The sequence below is a fragment of the Topomyia yanbarensis genome, chromosome 3 (genome assembly GCF_030247195.1).
Source record: "Topomyia yanbarensis strain Yona2022 chromosome 3, ASM3024719v1, whole genome shotgun sequence".
Classification (NCBI taxonomy): domain Eukaryota; kingdom Metazoa; phylum Arthropoda; class Insecta; order Diptera; family Culicidae; genus Topomyia; species Topomyia yanbarensis.
This window is the reverse complement of record NC_080672.1, coordinates 39,506,199-39,528,397: the sequence shown is the minus strand read 5'-3', so window position 1 is coordinate 39,528,397 and position 22,199 is coordinate 39,506,199. Positions and strand designations below refer to the sequence as shown.

General features: G+C 40.6%; 1 protein-coding gene across 1 annotated transcript in view; it reads right to left on the bottom strand.

Moving 5' to 3' along the window:
* LOC131692975 (spondin-1) overlaps positions 1-21,873 on the bottom strand; it is a 109,568-nt gene extending 87,695 nt beyond the window's left edge. Inside the window, exon 1 of the mRNA XM_058980414.1 lies at positions 21,743-21,873. The gene's annotated coding sequence lies outside the window, so the exon portion shown is untranslated. The remainder of the gene's footprint in view (positions 1-21,742) is intronic.
* Between the last annotated feature and the right edge of the window lie 326 nt (positions 21,874-22,199).

Below are 22,199 nucleotides of genomic sequence, written 5' to 3'. Positions count from 1 at the left end.
ATACAATCACTCTGAAAAACGTTAACCTAATCCCGGCCGAGTGTCATATCCCATTCGACTCAGTTCGTCGAGATCGGAAAAAGTCTGTATGTGTGTGTGTATGTGTGTATGTATGTGTGTGTATGTGTGTATGTATGTGTGTGTATGTATGTGCGTATGTGTCAAATAATGTCACTCATTTTTCTCAGAGATGGCTGAACCGATTTGCCCAAACTTAGTCTCAAATGAAAGGTGCAACCTTCCCATCGGCTGCTATTGAATTTTGGATCGATCGAAATTCTGGTTCCAGAATTGCGGGTTTCAGAGTGCGGCCACACAGAAATTTCTCATATAAACTATAGGAAAAATTAAAAATAGAATTTTTATTTTTGATGCTAAATGTGTTCAAGGTGCATGAAACGTCGAGATTTGATGCAAACTCGAAAAAAAATTTGACGACGATTCACTTTTTTGGATTTTGGCACATTCTTTGCCTTTCTCATATAGAAAGGTTATACAATCACTCTGAAAAACGTCAACCTAATCCCGGCCAATTTTTTTTTCGACTCGCATAAGGTTTCTGGATTTTAACAGGGGCGTAGTTGATGGTTTACGGAGAGGGGTTACACCCCCCTCTACTGTTCACTCCCCTCCTTTAAAAATCTCCTTAAATAACCCCTCAGACCACCACCCCATCCAGCCCTCAACCCCATCATCTATAAACCACCACTATATCACAAAGCATACCAATTTAAGCTGGCGAGTCGTTCGTTCATGGGACTTTTGCCCTCCTCACATACCCACCCCCGCATGACAAAATGAGTTAGCAAGCAGATAACATTGATCTAATGCTGATTAGGCTAATGGAGTATGATATTTTTTTGTTTCAAGTGTTTCACCGTCGACACGTAGCTCATCAAGTTCGTGGCTGACATGCCATTGTGTATAAGTGCAAAGTGTACTAAGAATGTAATGGACATTTCCACAATTATGTTGAACATAAAAAGCCTCCGTGCCATAGTTTAGAGGAATGAGAAAGGCACAATTGCACCGCTAGGTGTATTAAAACAGGTTTTTAACAGTGCAGAGATTCAGTATGATTTTGACGGTATATATGACAATCTCTCTTAACCAAAAAGTATTTCGAATACTATACCATGTCCGTTTATTAGACATGGCTTATATTAATTGCCATTAACAAACATCTCTGTACAGTGGCGTAGCCGGGGTGGTTTTGGGGGTCAAACCCCCCCCCCTCCAAACCAAAATTAATTGAATTGCAAAAAAAAGATCGGTGTGACCAATTTAAAATAAAAAAATATTTAATTTTTAATATTTAAATAATAATTTTGGAAGTACTACAATGGGATGCATATGAAAGATGGAATACGGAGACGGCGTATGAACAACGAATTGCAACAGTAGCTTGGAGAACCACCCATTGTTCGCTCAGCGAAATTTGGGTGGCTGCATGTTTTAACAATGACGAACAACTCGGTAAAATGGCTCTAGAAACTAATTGTTCTCAACACGTTGCATTCAAAATCACTAAGAACGCGTTGATCTCCCGCCAGCATACTCCAGGCTTCTTGACCGTAGAAGTCAACCTGTCCAATGAGCGATTAGTAGAAAATTAACTTCATTCGGTGTCGTACCTTCGTCGATCGAAGGGTTTTTCGAAGCCCAAAGTAACAACGTTCACCTGCTAGAGTACTTTTCTAAAATTCTCTGTTGGTTTCATTATTGGCGGTCATTAGTGAGCCCAATTACACGAGCTTACCCAGTAAACGAAATGGCGACTAGGCGGGTTAAAACATGCCGACGAGCGGTAGGCTATTGAAACATTGTTCTAGGCTACCCACTGTAACTCGCCAACAATCTGCCCTAATTTTGAGGGTATCAACCAACTCGATATCATCGTCATCGCTTCAACCGTCAGTCGGATGTACGTTCCCACTATCGTCTCAAGATTGTGTGGCACAATATTGACGTTACCTTCGAAGCTAAAAAGCTGAGCAGACCTCCGGAAAACCGTGTCAATCTTAGCTCTTATTATCACACCTTACCGTTGCCCTTTCCGAGTTTTAAAAGGACTCAAAAGTATTTCTAATACTCATCACATGTCACTCGATCTATTTTCGCTGGTCCGGAAATCCGTATTTGGGCGTTATATGCTAGTTTTCTCAACGATCTCGCTTGCTAACGGTGATTCAGCAATATGATTGCTCGATAACTATTTGCAGCAATCCCGCTTAACACCCTTTTTAAAGATGGGACTTCCTCCATCTAATCTTCCAGTAAAATCTGTTTCTCCCAGATATTTAAAACCACTCTACACAACGCCTCTCTTCCGTGTTTTAGCAGCTCACATGACAGTTGATCATTGCCAGCGGCTTTATCAGTCTTCAATCCGCCGATCACCTCATGAATCTTCGGTAGATCTTGCGCTGGGAATCTGTTGTCGGCTGCGCATGTCCCCAGACTGATTCTTGCGATACTCTCGTCGTCTACTGCTTGATGTTCGTCATAATACACTTATCGATCAGCTCGCACTTGGTCGTGAGAAGGTCTCCATAAGTATTTCTTCATATGTCAGGCTGGGGCACATAGCCTTTGCTTGAGCGATTTACCTACTCGTAGAATTTTCATAACTCTATACAGATGCTCCATCGTCCTGTAGACGATTTCGAATCTATATTCGCACTGTGGAAGGTGCGCACATTTGTGATGTTGGAGAAAATTTTTCCGTTCATTAGAACGTGGTCGATTTGGTTATAAATTTGTTAATCAGGTGACCTCAGGGGTGAGATTCATGTCGCTGATGAGGAGCTTCACTTTCTGCCGCGGGCTCCAAATGCGCGTAAAAGGTATCTTTCTCGTCCTCGGGTTACGCTTCGTGAGGGCACGTTAACGATGCTGTAGTTGTAGAAAAGGCCTTTGATCCACACACCTCCTTTCTCTGACCGTCTGGTACTTGATTACGCGTTGATGCATCTTGCCCAGCACTACAAAGCTGATTCCCAACCTGTTTGTTGAGCCGTCGCTCTAGTAGAATGTAACCGCGCGATGCCCACTTTTCCACACATTCTATCCTGCCAAGCAAAGATCCTACAATGCTACGTCTTTGAAGTTGCGAGTTTTCAGCTCATTGTGTAGGATTCGTTCGAACCCAGGGAAACAAAAAGACTTACAGTTCGATGTGCCAAGTTTCCAAACGTAGTCCTTTTTTCGTTACGTGGGCTTTGATCGATTATTCCGATCCGCATTGTCCTCCTGATTCTTCGTAACGTGGTGTTTTCCGGGTGGCTTGTTGGGTTTGACACAACCTCCTGTCTCCTCGGACATCCGCGCGGAGTTTCTTTGCCACCTCACGTATTCAGTTCTGTCTACGGTAGGGTAATTGCGCACATGCCCACTCGCACCTTCTCCTTTCGCTTCTACTGCAGAAGACGGTAGTACCCAGTCGATGCCGGGATACAGATTGAACGTCATCAATAGACGCACAGGAAAGCATGAGATAGAAGCTTGTGAACACTGGGAAGTATTCACCATTTGATGACCAACCTTCGAAGTTGATGGTTTCGAAATTTTTGTGATGTTGACCGTAAGATATATTCCATTTTAAAACTCTATGAAGATATTGAAGGTATTCTTTATTTTTTCCTAACCGCTGAACTGTTTTTGTTTATGAACTTTTAATATTTTATCAAATTTACATTATATTGAAGCATTTTCGAAAAATCAACGATTTTCGTTACACCCCCCCCCCAATTTCTGGCTACGCCACTGTCTCTGCAGATACTTTTTACACCGGAAATAACTGCGATTTTCGGTGCAACGGATTACTCCTGTTCCGACAAAAGTTTGCTTGCTGCCCAATAACAATGTAACGGGTCTAGCATTACTTTTACTTATTGTTCCTGCCCTGTACTTTTGAAGCTAACACACGCAGACCAGAACGATTCATTGCTTTTGAAATGAAGCAAAACTAATTAGGGGAGACCGGCGCAAGCTGGCGGAACTTTTTAATCTTTTGTGTTAGACATTTTCTGATCTTTCTCGTAGCAGTGTGACATGCGTTTTCTATCGCATTTTTTTAGTTTTTTTGTCGGCGACAATTTTTGTCCTTTTCTTACTTCGACCGTAATAAAGAATTTTTTTTCCGACATTTTGAGAGATGTTTCGAATTGTCAAACTGTTGATTATAATTATTGACAGTGATTGAGAAGAGTTCCAAGTATCTGGGATAATATTGCAGCTAACTCTAAACAAGAGTTGTTTTTAACACTTTGCCTTTCGTACTACCAAGTTATTAAAAATTTGTTTAGCTTGATAAAAAAATTACATTGATTTGGTTGTTTTAAAGTCGTAATATCAATATTTAAACGAACTTGGCAGTAAAGGAGGTATATACATGAAATGGGAACAAAATATGAATCAAGTTGGTGCCTTTAAATGGTTATCTATGCTATTTTTAACATTGGGATTCACTATAAAACCAAAGAATCTTTTTCTGAACATTCTTGTCAAATCAGAGGACATTCACTTTGGGATTCCACCTAAGGAATTTTTAAAATTGATACTTGAATAAATAATAAATAAAAATTTGATACAACACCAACTATTCCCGGGCTTCCCTATTGACCTTCTTAGATACATCCCGAATCGATACGTTTAGTCGTCGCTTGAATTCGTTTGTTTTTCATCTCTATACCCTTCTTCAGATCTTCACAGACGCATTATCTGCCGGTACCACCCTTTCGTTTGATTGGCAGACGTAACTTGAAGGATTTGTTCCCAAGAGCTACGGTTGAACGAAAAATTGGGAGCTTTATACCAATCCACGAATCATGCAGTGGGAAACAAAATAAATTGACTAAGAAGGTACGTTCTTAATGTGTTGCCGGGGATTTGTGTCTATCCGAAAATTTCAAATACGAAAAAAATCAATGGATTGGGAAAATTGAACTGCACAATCACACAATGTAGGTAATTCAGACTCACGAGTAGTTTGTTTCGCGTACGAGAAAGCCTAAAGCTCTTCAATGTAGAATTTTAATTATATCCTTAAGTTTCAGCCATCTAATTACAAGGACAACTGAAAACTCAATTCCTGTTATTACTGTAGGTGTAATTGTTTATCAGATGATATTTTTTTTGTAAGGCCCACCTCATACCCATACAGATCTTTTGTAGTGTGGAAGGTTTATATGAGCAGGTAACTTTCGATAATAGGTTTCAATCATGAGAGACTCCTTTCATCTTACTTCTTTTCCGTGTATGCCCATTCATCTCTCCAAAGAACTCTACACCACAAATATCCTGCAGGCCTTTTCAAATTCATTTTGGTGTATTCTGGTAATGCGTTAAATAAGTTGTAGTATTTATAAACAATGAGTTCTGGAATTTATTGCAGATTTCTCGAGTTCTGACGGAACGATGTTCGGCCGAGACATAAATATCGAAAATTCGCCCTGATAAGCTTCGGTGTAGAGTATATGTACCAACTAATCGGGTTGAAGTCGGTGGGGTCATCTCCGATTCGAAATTGAATTACGAGGATGTGCTGACACATAGGGTTGGCTGTTTTAAAGACCTCATGCTCCAGAGCCATTAATGACACTGCACAGTGTTTTAAAACGTCGATTTCGTGCTCAAAATTAATAGCGTCTACCGTTAACTTTAGAAGTAGAGTTTGTTCGGAGAAGCTATTGCGCTTATAATTGCGCATCCACAGGAGTATATCGTTTAGTGATTAATTCACCTATAACTGATATACGAAATCTATCCATAATCGAGTAGTCCTTGAGCTCTTCAAGAACTTTGTCGAAAGCGCAATCATTAGACATTTGAGACATATCACAGTCTACTATATGCTGAAAGCATGTACGCTCACTAGCGCAGCATAGTGAGAGTATTCTAAACTAATCTGTTACCGTTGGATAATCCTCGACCTCTCAAGCAACTTGTTGAAGATACCACCCTTTTAAATTGCCTTAATGTTGAGATGCAGAAATTGAAAGGAAAAATGCGTACTCACTAGTGTCACCTAGCGGGCTAATCCAAAATACTCTTTACATTCTCAAACAAAATATTAAGAAAACTTTTGGGGACCGTGTTATTGTCCACCTTGTAAATATACATGAAACATATTTAATTTTGTTAATTTTCTTGATGCTATAACATTTGTTTGTACTATGAAACCTTTTTCTTTTTTATAGCGCACATCGTAAAATGTGTAAAGATATGAAGCTGATAGCTATATTATCACATCGATTTTGCCTATACGAAATTCCGCCCACTGCATCTACAAACTGCAACTATTCGAATCGTTCATTGCGTCGTCTTTTGGCAGTAGTTCGAATCGATGAATGCTGTGAAGCCAGTAAGTATGCGAAATTAATTTGAAATTTCTCCATCGCTCGAGGTAGCATATTTCAACGGACAGAAAGCTTTGCACGGGCAGGCGAAACCACACATACGCTCCATGCAAATAAATTGCATATGGATAATTTATAGCCATGTTTGACCATGAGATCTGAAATCAAACTCTCTTATCGTTTCGTATGTGTTTGTGCAAGTTATTGATGCATCCGACAACATATTTCCGAAATTAAACAATCTATTTGATTCAACACATGCTCAACGGGATGCTGATCTCATTCTTGCAATTCGAGTCTGGCGGCAAGTTGTTAAAGGCAGTGCAATATTGATATAAATTGAAAGCAGAATAATATTCATATAACTAAATATAAATATACTTTCTATTGGATCTCGTTCAAAGAACAAAAAAGCAATTTTCTAAACTATCACTGAAACAGACTAGATAGCGTAACGACCCGCCTTAGCAAATAAATCTAGCAACCAAGTCAAATACAATTCTCATCAAATTGAGCTCACTCATCATGTGTCTTATCATCTGAATACTAACTCCCTTGCTCCCTTCCTTCCGGATACGAGGCAAAACCATCATTCCCCTCGTAAGGATAAATATCAAATATTGTCCGTACCTGTGCTGTCTTTTGGCGCCTGCCGATGTGCTTCCGCTCTGTGACGGAAATCCCGTAATCCAATCTCTTGAACTGAACGAAAATCTACTCTGCCTTCTATCACCACCACCACCACCACCGCCACGTCGACCGTGCCACACGCTGCCACCAATCTAGGATCTGTACGATAAGCGTAGCATTTTCCGCCCGCTATACGATGTTATCCTTTTGTTTATCTCGTATTTCACCTATCACTATAGCTTCCACTATTTCAAGCTCGGTATTTGGCCTGCCGGAATAATTTCCAAGCTTGTACAGTTTTTGCAGGTTCTTTTCGGATGGAAACAGGTTGTGGATCAAGATTATCTCGTTTTTTGAATCAAAGCCGGTTCTCGTTACTGGAACTCCGTCAGTAGAGTATCGCTTGTTATTTCGACATAGCAGAAGAGGCAGAAATGCGTCTTTGTAATTTTTTGTAGGAAAAGGAACTGGCGGTGAATAAAAGGATATTCTATTGCTTCGCGAAAAACCAAGAATGACGACTGACGGAAACCAAGCTCCACACTTCAAAAATTTTCATGTATGGAATTCCACAACTAAAATTCGATGCACTTCTTTTTCTATTCAAATAACCCGTCAGCGTCATAGCGAGCTTTACAATGTTAAACAAAATTTTAAGATTTCTACTTTATGTATAATAAGAAACCTTGTCTCTAGTTATCCTTTTGTCTATCACTTTTTCATTCCACATATTGTTTCAAATTCTTTCATCGACACTGCACAGAAAACACGATTTAGCAACGAGGGCGCCTTTTAAGCATGTCTTCCCTTGCATAGAACAAAGGATCAATGTGTAAGAAAACCATTTCAGATGTGTATTGGCATGATTTTTAAGTTCTAGCGGTGTTTACGGTTTTAGTTAATAGGATACTCTAATACGAAAGATGTGACCAATGCAAAGCCAAATCCTTACTGTAAATATTTACAAATAGCAATCACCTGCGAAATTTCGTGCGAAATTCCGCGCGAAGTTCCGCACGGAATTTCACACGCGATTTCGCGCGAAATTTCGCACGGAATTTCGCACGGAATTTCGCACGGAATTTCGCATGGAATTTCGCACGGAATTTCGGAATTTCGCGTGTCGTTTAGCACGGAATTTCGCACGGAAATTCTCGCGGAATTTCGCACGGAATTTCGCGCGGAATTTCGCACGGAATTTCACGCGGAATTTCGAACGGAATTTCGCGCGGAATTTCGCACGACATTTCGCATGGAATTTCGCACGGAATTTCGCACGACATTTCGCACGGAATTTTGCATGGAACTTTGCACGGAACTTCGCATGGAATTTCGCACGAAATTTCGCGCGGAATTTCGAACGGAATTTCGAACGGAATTTCGAACGGAATTTCGAACGAAATTTCACACGTTATTTCGCACGAAAGTTCGCACGAAATTTCGTACGGAATTTCGCACGGAATTTGGAAACGAATTTCTCGCGGAATTTCGCACGGAATTTCGCTCGGAATTTCGCACGAAATTTAGCCCGGAATTTTGCACGGAATTTCGCACGACATTTCGCACGACATTTCGCGCGAAATTTCGCACGGAATTTCGCTCGGAATTTCGCGCGGAGCTTTGCACGGAATTACGCACGGAATTTCGCACGGAATCGCGCACGGAATTTCGCATGAAATTTCGCGCGGAATTTCGCACGAAATTTCGCGTGGAATTTCGCATGAAATTTCGCACGGAATTTCGCACGAAATTTCGCACGGAATTTCTCACGAAATTTCGCACTGAATTTCGCGCGGAATTTCGAATTTCACTCAGAATTTCGCACGGAATTTCGCTCGGAGTTTTGTTCGGAGTTTCGATCGAAGTTTCGCACGGAATTTCGCACGGAATTTCGCACGGAATTTCGCACGGAATTTCGCACGGAATTTCGCACGGAATTTCGCATGAATTTTCGCACGGAATTTCGCGTAGAATTTCGCACGGAATTTCGCTCGGAATTTCGCACGGAATTTCGCACGAAATCTCGCACGGAATTTCGCGCGAAATTTCGCACGGAATTTCGCATGGAATCGGGCACGGAATTTCGCACGAAATTCCGCGCGAAATGTCGTGCGAATTTTGGCACGGAATTTCGCATGGAATTTCGCACGGAATTTCGCACGAAATTACGCACGGAATTTCGCACGAAATTTCGCGTAGAATTTCGCTCGAAATTTCGCATGGAATTTCGCACGGAATTCCGCACGGAATTTCACACAAAATTTCGCGCGGAATTTCGCACGGAATTTCGCACGGAATTTGGAAACGAATTTCTCGCGGAATTTCGCACGGAATTTCGCACGGAATTTCGCTCGGATTTTCGTACGAAATTTAGCCCGGAATTTTGCACGGAATTTCGCACGACATTTCGCACGACATTTCGCGCGAAATTTCGCGCGAAATTTCGCACGGAATTTCGCTCGGAATTTCGCGCGGAGCTTTGCACGGAATTTCGCACGGAATCGCGCACGGAATTTCGCATGAAATTTCGCGCGGAATTTCGCACGAAATTTCGCGTGGAATTTCGCGTGGAATTTCGCATGAAATTTCGCACGGAATTTAGCACAGAATTTCGCACGAAATGTCGCACGGAATTTCGCACGAAATTTCGCACGGAATTTCGCACGGAATTTCGCACGAAATTTCGCACGGAATTTCGCACGAAATTTCGCACGGAATTTCGCGCGGAATTTCGAATTTCACACAGAATTTCGCACGGAATTTCGCTCGGAGTTTTGTTTGGAGTTTCGATCGGAGTTTCGCACGGAATTTCGCACGGAATTTCGCACGGAATTTCGCACGGAATTTCGCATGGAATTTCGCACGGAATTTCGGAATTTCGCGTGTCGTTTAGCACGGAATTTCGCACGGAAATTCTCGCGGAATTTCGCACGGAATTTCGCGCGGAATTTCGCACGGAATTTCACGCGGAATTTCGAACGGAATTTCGCGCGGAATTTCGCACGACATTTCGCATGGAATTTCGCACGGAATTTCGCACGACATTTCGCACGGAATTTTGCATGGAACTTTGCACGGAACTTCGCATGGAATTTCGCACGAAATTTCGCGCGGAATTTCGAACGGAATTTCGAACGGAATTTCGAACGAAATTTCACACGTTATTTCGCACGAAAGTTCGCACGAAATTTCGTACGGAATTTCGCACGGAATTTGGAAACGAATTTCTCGCGGAATTTCGCACGGAATTTCGCTCGGAATTTCGCACGAAATTTAGCCCGGAATTTTGCACGGAATTTCGCACGACATTTCGCACGACATTTCGCGCGAAATTTCGCGCGAAATTTCGCTCGGAATTTCGCGCGGAGCTTTGCACGGAATTACGCACGGAATTTCGCACGGAATCGCGCACGGAATTTCGCATGAAATTTCGCGCGGAATTTCGCACGAAATTTCGCGTGGAATTTCGCATGAAATTTCGCACGGAATTTCGCACGAAATTTCGCACGGAATTTCGCACGAAATTTCGCACGGAATTTCGCGCGGAATTTCGAATTTCACTCAGAATTTCGCACGGAATTTCGCTCGGAGTTTTGTTCGGAGTTTCGATCGAAGTTTCGCACGGAATTTCGCACGGAATTTCGCACGGAATTTCGCACGGAATTTCGCACGGAATTTCGCATGAATTTTCGCACGGAATTTCGCGTAGAATTTCGCACGGAATTTCGCTCGGAATTTCGCACGGAATTTCGCACGAAATCTCGCACGGAATTTCGCGCGAAATTTCGCACGGAATTTCGCATGGAATCGGGCACGGAATTTCGCACGAAATTCCGCGCGAAATGTCGTGCGAATTTTGGCACGGAATTTCGCATGGAATTTCGCACGGAATTTCGCACGAAATTACGCACGGAATTTCGCACGAAATTTCGCGTAGAATTTCGCTCGAAATTTCGCATGGAATTTCGCACGGAATTCCGCACGGAATTTCACACAAAATTTCGCGCGGAATTTCGCACGGAATTTCGCACGGAATTTAGAAACGAATTTCTCGCGGAATTTCGCACGGAATTTCGCACGGAATTTCGCTCGGATTTTCGTACGAAATTTAGCCCGGAATTTTGCACGGAATTTCGCACGACATTTCGCACGACATTTCGCGCGAAATTTCGCGCGAAATTTCGCACGGAATTTCGCTCGGAATTTCGCGCGGAGCTTTGCACGGAATCGCGCACGGAATTTCGCATGAAATTTCGCGCGGAATTTCGCACGAAATTTCGCGTGGAATTTCGCGTGGAATTTCGCATGAAATTTCGCACGGAATTTAGCACAGAATTTCGCACGAAATGTCGCACGGAATTTCGCACGAAATTTCGCACGGAATTTCGCACGGAATTTCGCACGAAATTTCGCACGAAATTTCGCACGGAATTTCGCACGAAATTTCGCACGAAATTTCGCGCGGAATTTCGAATTTCACACAGAATTTCGCACGGAATTTCGCTCGGAGTTTTGTTTGGAGTTTCGATCGGAGTTTCGCACGGAATTTCGCACGGAATTTCGCACGGAATTTCGCACGGAATTTCGCACGGAATTTCGCGTAGAATTTCGCACGGAATTTCGCTCGGAATTTCGCACGGAATTTCGCACGAAATTTCGCACGGAATTTCGCACGAAATTTCGCACGGAATTTCGCACGGAATTTCGCGTAGAATTTCGCACGGAATTTCGCTCGGAATTTCGCACGGAATTTCGCACGAAATCTCGCACGGAATTTCGCGCGAAATTTCGCACGGAATTTCGCATGGAATCGGGCACGGAATTTCGCACGAAATTCCGCGCGAAATGTCGTGCGAATTTTGGCACGGAATTTCGCATGGAATTTCGCACAGAATTTCGCACGAAATTACGCACGGAATTTCGCACGAAATTTCGCGTAGAATTTCGCTCGAAATTTCGCATGGAATTTCGCACGGAATTCCGCACGGAATTCCGCACGGAATTTCACACAAAATTTCGCGCGGAATTTCGCACGGAATTTCGCGCGGTATTTAGCACGGAATTTCGCACGGAATTTCGCATGGAATTTGCATGAAATTTCGCACGGAATTTCGCACGAAATTTCGCGCGGAATTTCGCACGACATTTCGCACGGAATTTCGCACGAAACTTCGCACGGAATTTGTCACGAAATTCGCGCGGAATTTCGCACGGAATTTCACACAAAATTTCGCGCGGAATTTCGCACGGAATTTCGGGCGGAATTTCGCGCGGTATTTCGCGCAGAATTTCGCACGGAATTTCCCGCAGAATTTCGCACGGAATTTCCCGCGGAATTCCGCACGACATTTCGCACGAAATTTCGAACGCATTTTCGTGCGGAATTTCGCACGTAATTTCGCACGGAACTTCGCACGGAACTTCGCACGGAATTTCGCGCGGAATTTCGCATGGAATTTCACACGAAATTTCGCACGGTATTTGATACGGAATTTTGCACGGAATTTCGCGCAGAATTTCGCACGAAATTTCGTGCGGAATTTCGCACGGAATTTTGCACGGTATTTCGCACGGAATTTCGAACGAAATTTCGCACGGAATTTCGCACGGAACTGCGCACGGAACTGCGTACGAAATTTCGCATGGAATTTTGAACGAAATTTCGCACGGAATTTCGCACCGGGTTTCGCACGGAATTCCACACGGAATTTCGCACGGAATTTCGCATGAAATTTCGCACGGAATTTGTCACGAAATTTCACACGGAATTTCGCACGGAATTTCGTACAGAATTTCGAACGGAATTTCGAGCAGGATTTTGCACAAAATTTCGCATGAAATTTCACACGGAATTTCGCACGGAAAGGTTTATAATACATTTTTGTAGCTCAGTATGCGCACAATTATTTAAAGAACTGTGTTTTACTTGTATGCATAGCTTTTAATGGGTTTAAGGTTTTTAAAAGGACAAAAATCTAATTAAAGGAAATTTACAGGCATAAGCAATCCCAAGTGCCAACGATAACGCGAAATAAAGCAAACCAACTCAACCGTAAGTTGCAGCGAACAACACTGGAAATACCTCATAACCTCGAAAATCGCTTTGTATCTGCAGGATAAAAATAAATTTAATTTTTTAATTTCTACATATTGTGAAAATATAAAAGATCCCTGGCTCAGTCAAACTAACACAATGTGTCACGTAATATAAATCAATATAATAAAAAATACCTACCTTCCTACTTGCTGAATGTTCAAGCGTTCCGCTTTAATCGTAAACAACAGTTGCCTCAACTACTTTACTCGTTTTTTTTGTCAACCAACAACGATTTGTAGCTCATTATTTTACCAATAAGCATGCGAGGTAATAAATTAAATAGACCTCAACTGTTCAAACAACATGATTAACCGTGACATTGAAGCACTGAACTACATATTGCCCCGATCAGTACCGAATTACACACTGCCCGTCGTTCACAAAAAAACTGGACGGAAAGGCTGCTGGTGTTCCATAATCGGAAGGGGCATACCGGCGGTAAAATTGATTAAGTGAAATTATAGCCGCGAGCCACTTATCGCATTTCAAAAACAACAAAAAAACAAGCGCGGGATTTGGAAGTCTGCCACAGTAGCAGGTCTGTGTAGACACCCGTCGTTTAGTATAGCGCTACAATTATTCGTCCGTCTAACAAGTATCGTGTGATTGGTCGGGTTTTTTTTTCTCCCAAAGTGATCCCAGTTGTAAAATTAATTGTTGCTGTACAACTCACGCCATTCAAATATCTATAATGAGAGCCATGCTTGGTTCGAGGAAAAAATAACAAGCAACTGCGAATGGATTACCGGATCTGTTGATGTCAGTTTGAGTGGGTCCCAGAAGCGATGGGGAAAAATTGCGAGCGTTTTTTGATCAACATGTAATCATGACGACTCGGATTACCACGGGATTAAGAGCATTAAGTGGAAGCTCTAATGATGAGAGATGACAGACCAAAATTGCGATGTAACCTCACAGCGGACGCCAGAAGGTTGATAAAGAATCAAATTCATCTTGCCATGGTCGTTTCGATTAGTTCGTTTGGCGGCGAAAGCCCCGACAGACGCATTGTTTCAAATGTGTTTACGAGTTTAGCAATGTTTAACTGCAATACACAAGCTAGATTTCGGTAGCAGCCACTTTTGAAACAAATACATAATACATCAGAAATATCACTTTCTACTTATCGCTAGTAGTAATTGATGTTTCTGATCGTAAGAAGTTAAAATCTATTTGAGCAAATAGAATGAATTAATAATATATCCATTATCCACTAATGCAGAAAGCTAATATTTCCCCCCAGACATATAGAAGCTCATCTCATGTCAATTATGTATGTCACTCGTCGGAAAAAAAAAGTTTACCAAACCTCTACATCTGCAGGAAATGAGCGACAACTTTTGTCGTACCACCCCACTAGGTTGATGACAACGAGTAAAAGAAACGAATTCCAACTAATATCTCGCACTGACAGCTTAGGAACTCATAAATCAGATCAACCATCATTTTGCAGTCTATGTGCGAAAATAGGCGACTGTCGGGCAAAGTTTTCCGTGTATACTTCACGTGCTCTAGATACGACCAGGCCGGCCTTGCACTGGATAAAGACTTCATCCTCACTGTGCGATGATAACAGGAGAAAAAGTTTTTCCTGGCCCAAAATGCTTCTTGGGAATTATTTAATCATGGGAAAGTTTTTTCCGTCCCTGCTGAAGCATACATCTCTAGTGGCTTTTGCTCTTCGTCGGTTCTTTCTTTCAGCTTTCAGCGCGTTTGCCAAATGATGAAGAGCTTATTTTCGTTTGCCTATGCCACCGATAAGGCTTACTGAATTTGCATGTGATTTACGCAAAAATATATACCGCGCAGAATTGGCAGCACTGCTTATGCTAATCGCATTAATTTACAAGTTAATGGACCCCCTAGTAACGACGGTGTTTATTTTAGAAGGCGTACGACAGTTTAATATGGGCATATTTACAGAGCTAAGGAAGATCCTTGGGAAAGTTCGTAGAATGTAATAAATTTATTATAAGAGACTGTAACGCCCGTGACAGTGCTCGGATATAATATCATGAAATTCCCGTTCATGTTTTAATTAAAACCGGTTTGAGATCGATGGGTAAAGCCTAGTATGATAATCTTACTACTATTACTGTAACCGCAATGATAATATAAAGTCATAATTTCAATTGCAATCTGTGGTTAGATTTTAACTTTTGAACTGGAGTCGACTGTTTCCAATTTTTAGATTAGGTGTATGGCTTTGTAGTAATTTTTAAGCAAAAACAAACTATTTTATCTTCAACCGACGATTCGATCCGTTTGGGACCTTTTTTAAGGATTCGATAATTGTTGTTTTGTTATCAGATCTGTTGTTGTACAACAAATGACAATTTATTGTTGTACAACAACAGATCTGACAATAAAACAACAATTACACGGTGCTACAAAATAAAAAAAATCGAAGGTACCGTAAAACGGGGGAACATTGATCAATTTTTCTATATTTTTTCGAATAACTTTCTTCAAATCAGGAATAACTAATTTGGGCACTAGTTTACATACATCGTTTAACTTGGCCTCCAGTTGGTGCTAGTTACTGACGAGATGAATTCAAAATACAAAAATCAAGCTTAAATTGAAAAAAAAGTCCATTTGTCTCAAATACGTCATGATTGGTTTTTCCAAATTTGGTATGAGTTTTTTCCAAATTTTTGGTTTTAGCGCTTATAAAAATAGCCAGTGGGATTGAAAATTGAGCAAAATGAAAAATCTGACGTGGGTGGCTATTTTTTGTGTACATTTGAGTGCTGAGTTGAATGGCGTGATTAGATTTTGTATAAGAAAGCGACCGTTCATCAAATATGACCATCGCCGATTTGAGCAAAACTTTGCAGTTGAGGTTGGTTTATGAGTCTTCATTCTGTGGCAATCAGAACATTCTCATACAAGAGCAATTTTTTAAAAGGGTGTACAAATTATTGCATGCAGCATTTTCCATTTTATACAGTAAAACAATCTGAGAAAGAGTTATAGGGAATGAAAACTTTATCACTATAGAAATATACACTGAAAAAAGCTGTGATATTTTAAACAAAACCCAATTTATGTTAAAATTACAAAAAAACGCACTTTAAATATTGAATGTTCCTAAAATCTTCCAAAATGTCATAGTTTTCAAGATATTTGATATTTTGTTTCAACAAAAACAATTCATGAAATTGCAGTCAGGCTTTTTAACGCGGTTTTTTACGAGGTTTTTTTACACGGATTCCGCGTAAAAAAACCGCGTTAATTGAAAAATCCACGTAAAAAACTGCGTTAATTCGAAAATCCGCGTAAAAAAAACCCTCAGCAAAGAACTTAAAATATTTTTGGAAGTTTTTTTTGCTAAGTCCTTTTGAATGCAGAAGACTTCTACGTTTTCCTGAAAAAATTCTAAGTCCTTTTGTATGCAAATAACATTTGGCAGTTCTTTTTCGCGCATTTCGCAATTAACACAGTTTTTGCATAAAATAAGTTCTTTTGAATGTGAAAGACTTGGTATATTTTCGGGAAGGTGGAAGAGACGGCTCTGGAAGACTCCATAAGGCCCGCACCTCAACAATATGGGTATTTTCGGAATGGACTTCACATACTTGGTGCCATAAATTGATTTTTGACGCCATTTTGAAATCCAAGTTGGCGACGTCGGGTTTAACGAAATTCGCTATAACCTATGCAATATGGGTATTTTCAGAATGATCTTGATGAGTAGGTGCCAGAAATTCATGTTTGACGCCATTTCGAAATGCAAGATGGCGACTTCCGGTTTAGCTAAATTCGCTATAACCCATGCAATATGGGTATTTTCGGAATGCTCTTGGCGAGTAGGTGCCAGAAATAGATTTTCGACACCATTTTGAAATACAAGATGGCGACTTCCGGTTTAACAAAATTCACTATAACCCATGCAATATGGGTATTTTCGGAATATTCTTGAGGAGTAGGTGCCAGAGATTTATGTTTGACGCCACATTGAAATCCAAGATGGCGACTTCCGGTTTAACAAAATTCACTATAACCCATGCAATATGGGTATTTTCGGAATGGTCTTGACGAGTAGGGGTTAGAAATCTATTTTTGACGCCATTTTGAAATCCAAGATGGCGGCTTCCGGTTTAAAAAAATTCTTTACAACTCAATCAATATGGGTATTTTCGAAATTGTCTTGACGAGCACAAGACAAAGGTCGATGTTTGACGTCGTTTTGAAATTCTAGATGGTGATTTCCGATTTACCGAAATTCATGCATGAAAAATCTGGGCGATCATCCAAAACTTCCTCAAATGTAAGATCAAATCTTAAACCAGCGAAATGCAAAATATTGTTATATGTTCATCCAGAAGAGTGCGGTGAGATTGGAAGTGGATTTCAAAATGGCGTCAAAAATCAATTTTTGACCCACTCGTCAAGACCATTCCAAAAATACCCATATTTATTGGGTTATAGCGAAAGTGCCTAACCCGGAAGTCGCCATCTTGGATTTCAAAATGGCGTCAAAAATCGAGTTCTGGCACGTACTCGTCAAGACCATTCCGAGAATACCCACGTTGATTGGATTATAGCGAATTTCGTTAAACCAGATGTCGCCATCTTGGATTTCGAAATGGCGTCAAACATAAATTTCTCGCACCTACTCGTCAAAACCACTCCGAAAATACTCATCGCACAGGTTGTAGCGAATTTCGTTAAACCGGAAGTCGCCATCTCGGATTTCAAAATGGCGTCAAAAACCAATTTCTGGCTCCAAGTATGTGAAGTCCATTCCGAAAATACCCATATTGTTTCCAATTTCCGCCAATGCTCGTCAAGACATTCCGAAAATACCCATATAACATGGGTTATAGCGAATTTCGCTAAACCAGAAGTCGCCATCTTGGATTCCAAAATGGCGTCAAAAATCAATTTTTGGCACCTACTCGTCAAGTCCTTTCCTACCCATATTGTTGAGGAATCTTCCAGACTCGTCTCTTCTATCTTTCCGAAAATCTTCTAAGTCTTGTGCATTCAAAAGGACTTGGAATATTTTTGCGAAATCCATGCAAAAAAAACTTAAAAAAAAGTTTTGCTGAGTGTTTTTCGAATTATCGTGGTTTTTACGCGGATTTACCAATTAACGCGGTGTTTTTACGCGGATTTCCAATCATTAGGCTCTCAACATGCATTTACGTCCCAACTTGCTCGGTGTCTACTTGTTGTACAATATATGTTGGCAATGAAATGTACAGTTTTAAAATCAGCAATGGTTAGAACAGCACAATCAATCTCCAGCATAAAAGTACATCAACTATGAATTTTTCTCGACTTATGCAGGAAGTTAAAGCTTCCATAGCATTGATTCAAGTTTGCATAAAGGAAACTTGTTTATTGGAAAATTACTTAGCACTTCCTTGATTGCTTACAACAAGAAAGCCATGACTAACCCACGTGAAATGCCTCGTTCTTGCAATCTTGTCTCTTATATCCGAGCTCACAACACGCGATATCTGTGCAGTCACAATTGCCCTGGCTGTCGGTAACATAGACAAAAAGTATAATGTTCAGCATATCTACCGTATAACGAGTCATCCCCTTCGGATGATTTCAAAAGCGTTGTATCATATTGTAGCAGAAATGGGTTTCCGCTCATTATCGATAGTGATGCGAATGCTCATCACATCATTTAGGGCTGCTCAGACATCAATCTGAGAGACTCTGAATTGATGGAGTACATAAGTAGTACAAATCCACATATTCTGCATGTGGGAAACCGATCAACTTTTGTGAGGTCTGGGAGAGAGGATGTGTTAGACATAGCGCTTTGCTCTGAAAGAATTTCGCATGAGCTGGAAAATTGGCTGCTTGCAAATGAAGCTGAACCGTCTCTGCCGTTCATTAATATATATTTTTCGATCATTTTGATGTCACCCTCAATGTGGTAATATATCGTAATCCTAATTCTACAAACTGGAACCTCCGTTTGCAAAACTTGGCAACTAAATTTCATGGTTATTTTCCAACAATTAGTCAACTAGACAACTTGGATAACGTCATGGATACGACGAACTAGTTCACAGTAGCATCATACGAAGAAACTTGTCCTCTTTGAACTTTTAAATCGACTAGAGGAACCCTTAGGTGGAGGAGTGAGCTTGAAAGAATGAAGAATTCATCCTAAGGAGAAGAGTATAGGTAGAAACCAATTATTGTTCCACTTGGAAAAATAATATTAAAATAACATTTGCTCGCGAAGGACACAAAACTTCTAGTTAAATTAGTTATGAAATTTGGGTTGCTACTTCGTCTCATCAGAAGCCGGCACTAACTTAGTGCCGGACTAAGCTAGCGCCCGATTAACGCCAGCAATCTGGTGGTAGCCTAGTCCGACTCTAGGTTTTGGTTAGGTTATGTTTTGGGTCGAAATGCATTTGAAACACAAAATTCAACTTAATTTAGGTTGGATGTAGTTCCCTAGCCAAATAGACAAGAGTTCGTTTTTGCTTCTCGGAATATCACTCGGGACTAGTACGTTGCGCTATATATAAAGTGTGACTTTCTGGATTTAAGCAGGCCTTGCAAGTTCCTAAAATAAACGTAAATAAATTAGTTGTGAAATTTCCGTTTCTACTTCGTTGCATCTCCTTTTCTTGCGGGACACCACACTTGACTAGGGCTTTACACAGGACTCTTTTTGGGAGCTAGCGTCAATCCGGCGCTAACTTAATCCGGTCACTAAGTTAGTGTCGGATTCTGATGAGACGAAGTCGAAATGCAAATTTCATAACTAATTTAGTTACAGGATCTGTCCTCATCACGGGCAAAGATGGTTTTAATCAATTTTCTCCTTAATGGAAAAAAATAGTTTTAACCAAAATTGTTTTCCACTAAGGCAAAATATAGCATAGTGTCAACGTAAAAAATTAAAATTCAATTAAACTAGAAGGGTTATGTTGAGGAACAAATTGTGGGTTGTTTTGAAAAACACATTTTGCATAATATTAATATTGTTATGTTCATGACTATTACTAATAGGTTACTTAATTTAATCTGCTTATTTAGTAGAAAATTTTCCAACTCTCGAATGGAACTGAAAGAACTGTACAACAAAGCATACTTTTTGAGTTAGAGTTATTTTATTACTAAAAACTTAGTAAAAAGTAATTTACAGTAAAGTTCAATATCTCTCTAACGGTTGAGATTTGATGGTATATGTAAAATGATTTTTTCGCGAATGGGATCCTCTATCACTTCTCGAGAGATTCTTAATCATCAATAAAATATCCTATATAGATGTACCAACGACGTTGAGGAAGAATAATGAACGACTCACCTGCAATGTTCTTATACTTACCAAAAATCAATCAAATATTCTTAGTATCAGTAGAAAACAACTCCTGCAATCGTGCCAAGAACCCGGTTGAAATAATGCCAAAATTAATTCCAAACAAGTTTCAATTGATTTAATGGAGACGCATTGTGTTTAGTCACGTATGGTAAACATATCAATATATTTAACTTTAGTTCGCCGCGCTTCTTTTTAAATATACCATTTAATAAAAGATTGTGACAGTGCGTTTCGCAAAATCCATTAGAATAAAATATTCCAAAATTCAAGTTTTGATTCGTACAGCCATGCCACCATTTGAATTATCCGACCCTTACTACCTTTTCCTGATTGCTGATTCAATATTTGTATTGCCTGCTGTTCCGTGAAAACCAAAAACCTTCCAATTTCATAACCACACGAGTAGTATGCAAATAAAAATCCGTCATCACACCAAAGTTCCTCAAACAAGAAACAACATTTAAATGCAATCTTCAAATTGGCGCCTCGACTGATTGGAGTTTTCCAACCAGCGCAAACAAACCATCAATCACTTCGAGACCATTCATTCAATTTACTCAATCAAAGAGCCTCGCCGTCACGTGTATCCAATCCAGTCTGATGCGGCATTCCAGTTCACCGAGAGTCGCCGTTTCACATGTGTGACGAACTTCACGCCTCGATTTAAATCACTGGGTCAGCGGCCTGACCTCGCCAATCTCCAGCGAGAATTGCAATCAACGGCGTCGTTGACAAGAACCACGTTTGCCACGAGAAGTGTCTTTTCCCCCCGTCTATTCATAATCACTAGACTATCAACTGTTGTTTGCCTCTGTATATCAACCACGATGAACTCATTGCTGACCCCAGCTCGAATTTTGTTTTGTAATTTTGTTGTTCACATTTTAATTTATTTTTCTCTAGATTCACACTTGTGTGTAAGCCAGGAGAAAATATGCAACACAATTTTGTTTATTTTGTATTAAATGATTATGGCTACAACTATACACAATCATGCGGCGAAATTGAAATAAAAACAACAAGCACAATTCGCTTCACTGTGATTACTATTTTTAAACATTCTTCTTAATCTTGCTTCAATGTCTCACACCAACCACTTGATCACAACTCTTTGCAAAACTCAACCGATTCTTTTGCGCCAATGAACTCTCACGTTTTTCTCGACGGCAACTACACAGGTCAAGTGCAATTTTTATAATTTCCCACTCCAAATAACACGCGTCTCCTTAGGCTCCCGTCAGAATAAACGCATGCCAAACAATTCCATCGGGGAATATTTTCCCCCAGTGCGAGAAGGAAGCTGTACAAACGAAAGGGTTGTGGTGGGCACAGGATTTTAACACTTACTTTCAGCACTTCTCTGTCTGAACAAGAGCTCTTAGCAGATTCTTTCACTTTGGAAAATTCGCGTCCGTGCCGTTCGACGGTTGAGAATAAACTGAACAATCCGTGCTGCAAGTGCCAGAATGATAATGCGAATCAAGTCGCGATGCTGCGATGCGGGATGAAAATTTGCCGAGAATATGCTACTCGAGTAGGAGAAAATGCGGATGGGATGCTGGGCTGAGAGTAGAGCGAATCGTAATCGAGAGGACCTGTCCCGCATGGTGGCGCTCTCTGTTTTGATTATCGTCATCTACACGGATGGGCAGTGGGATGTTGTGTTTTGACCAAGTTTACAACGAAAGCGAATGTTTTCCATATACAGGGAACCGGAAAAGTTTGGAAACAGTTCCTTGTGTACAATTGATTTAATGTGTCATGTAATTTCAATAACAACAGCAACAATAAATCAACACCCATG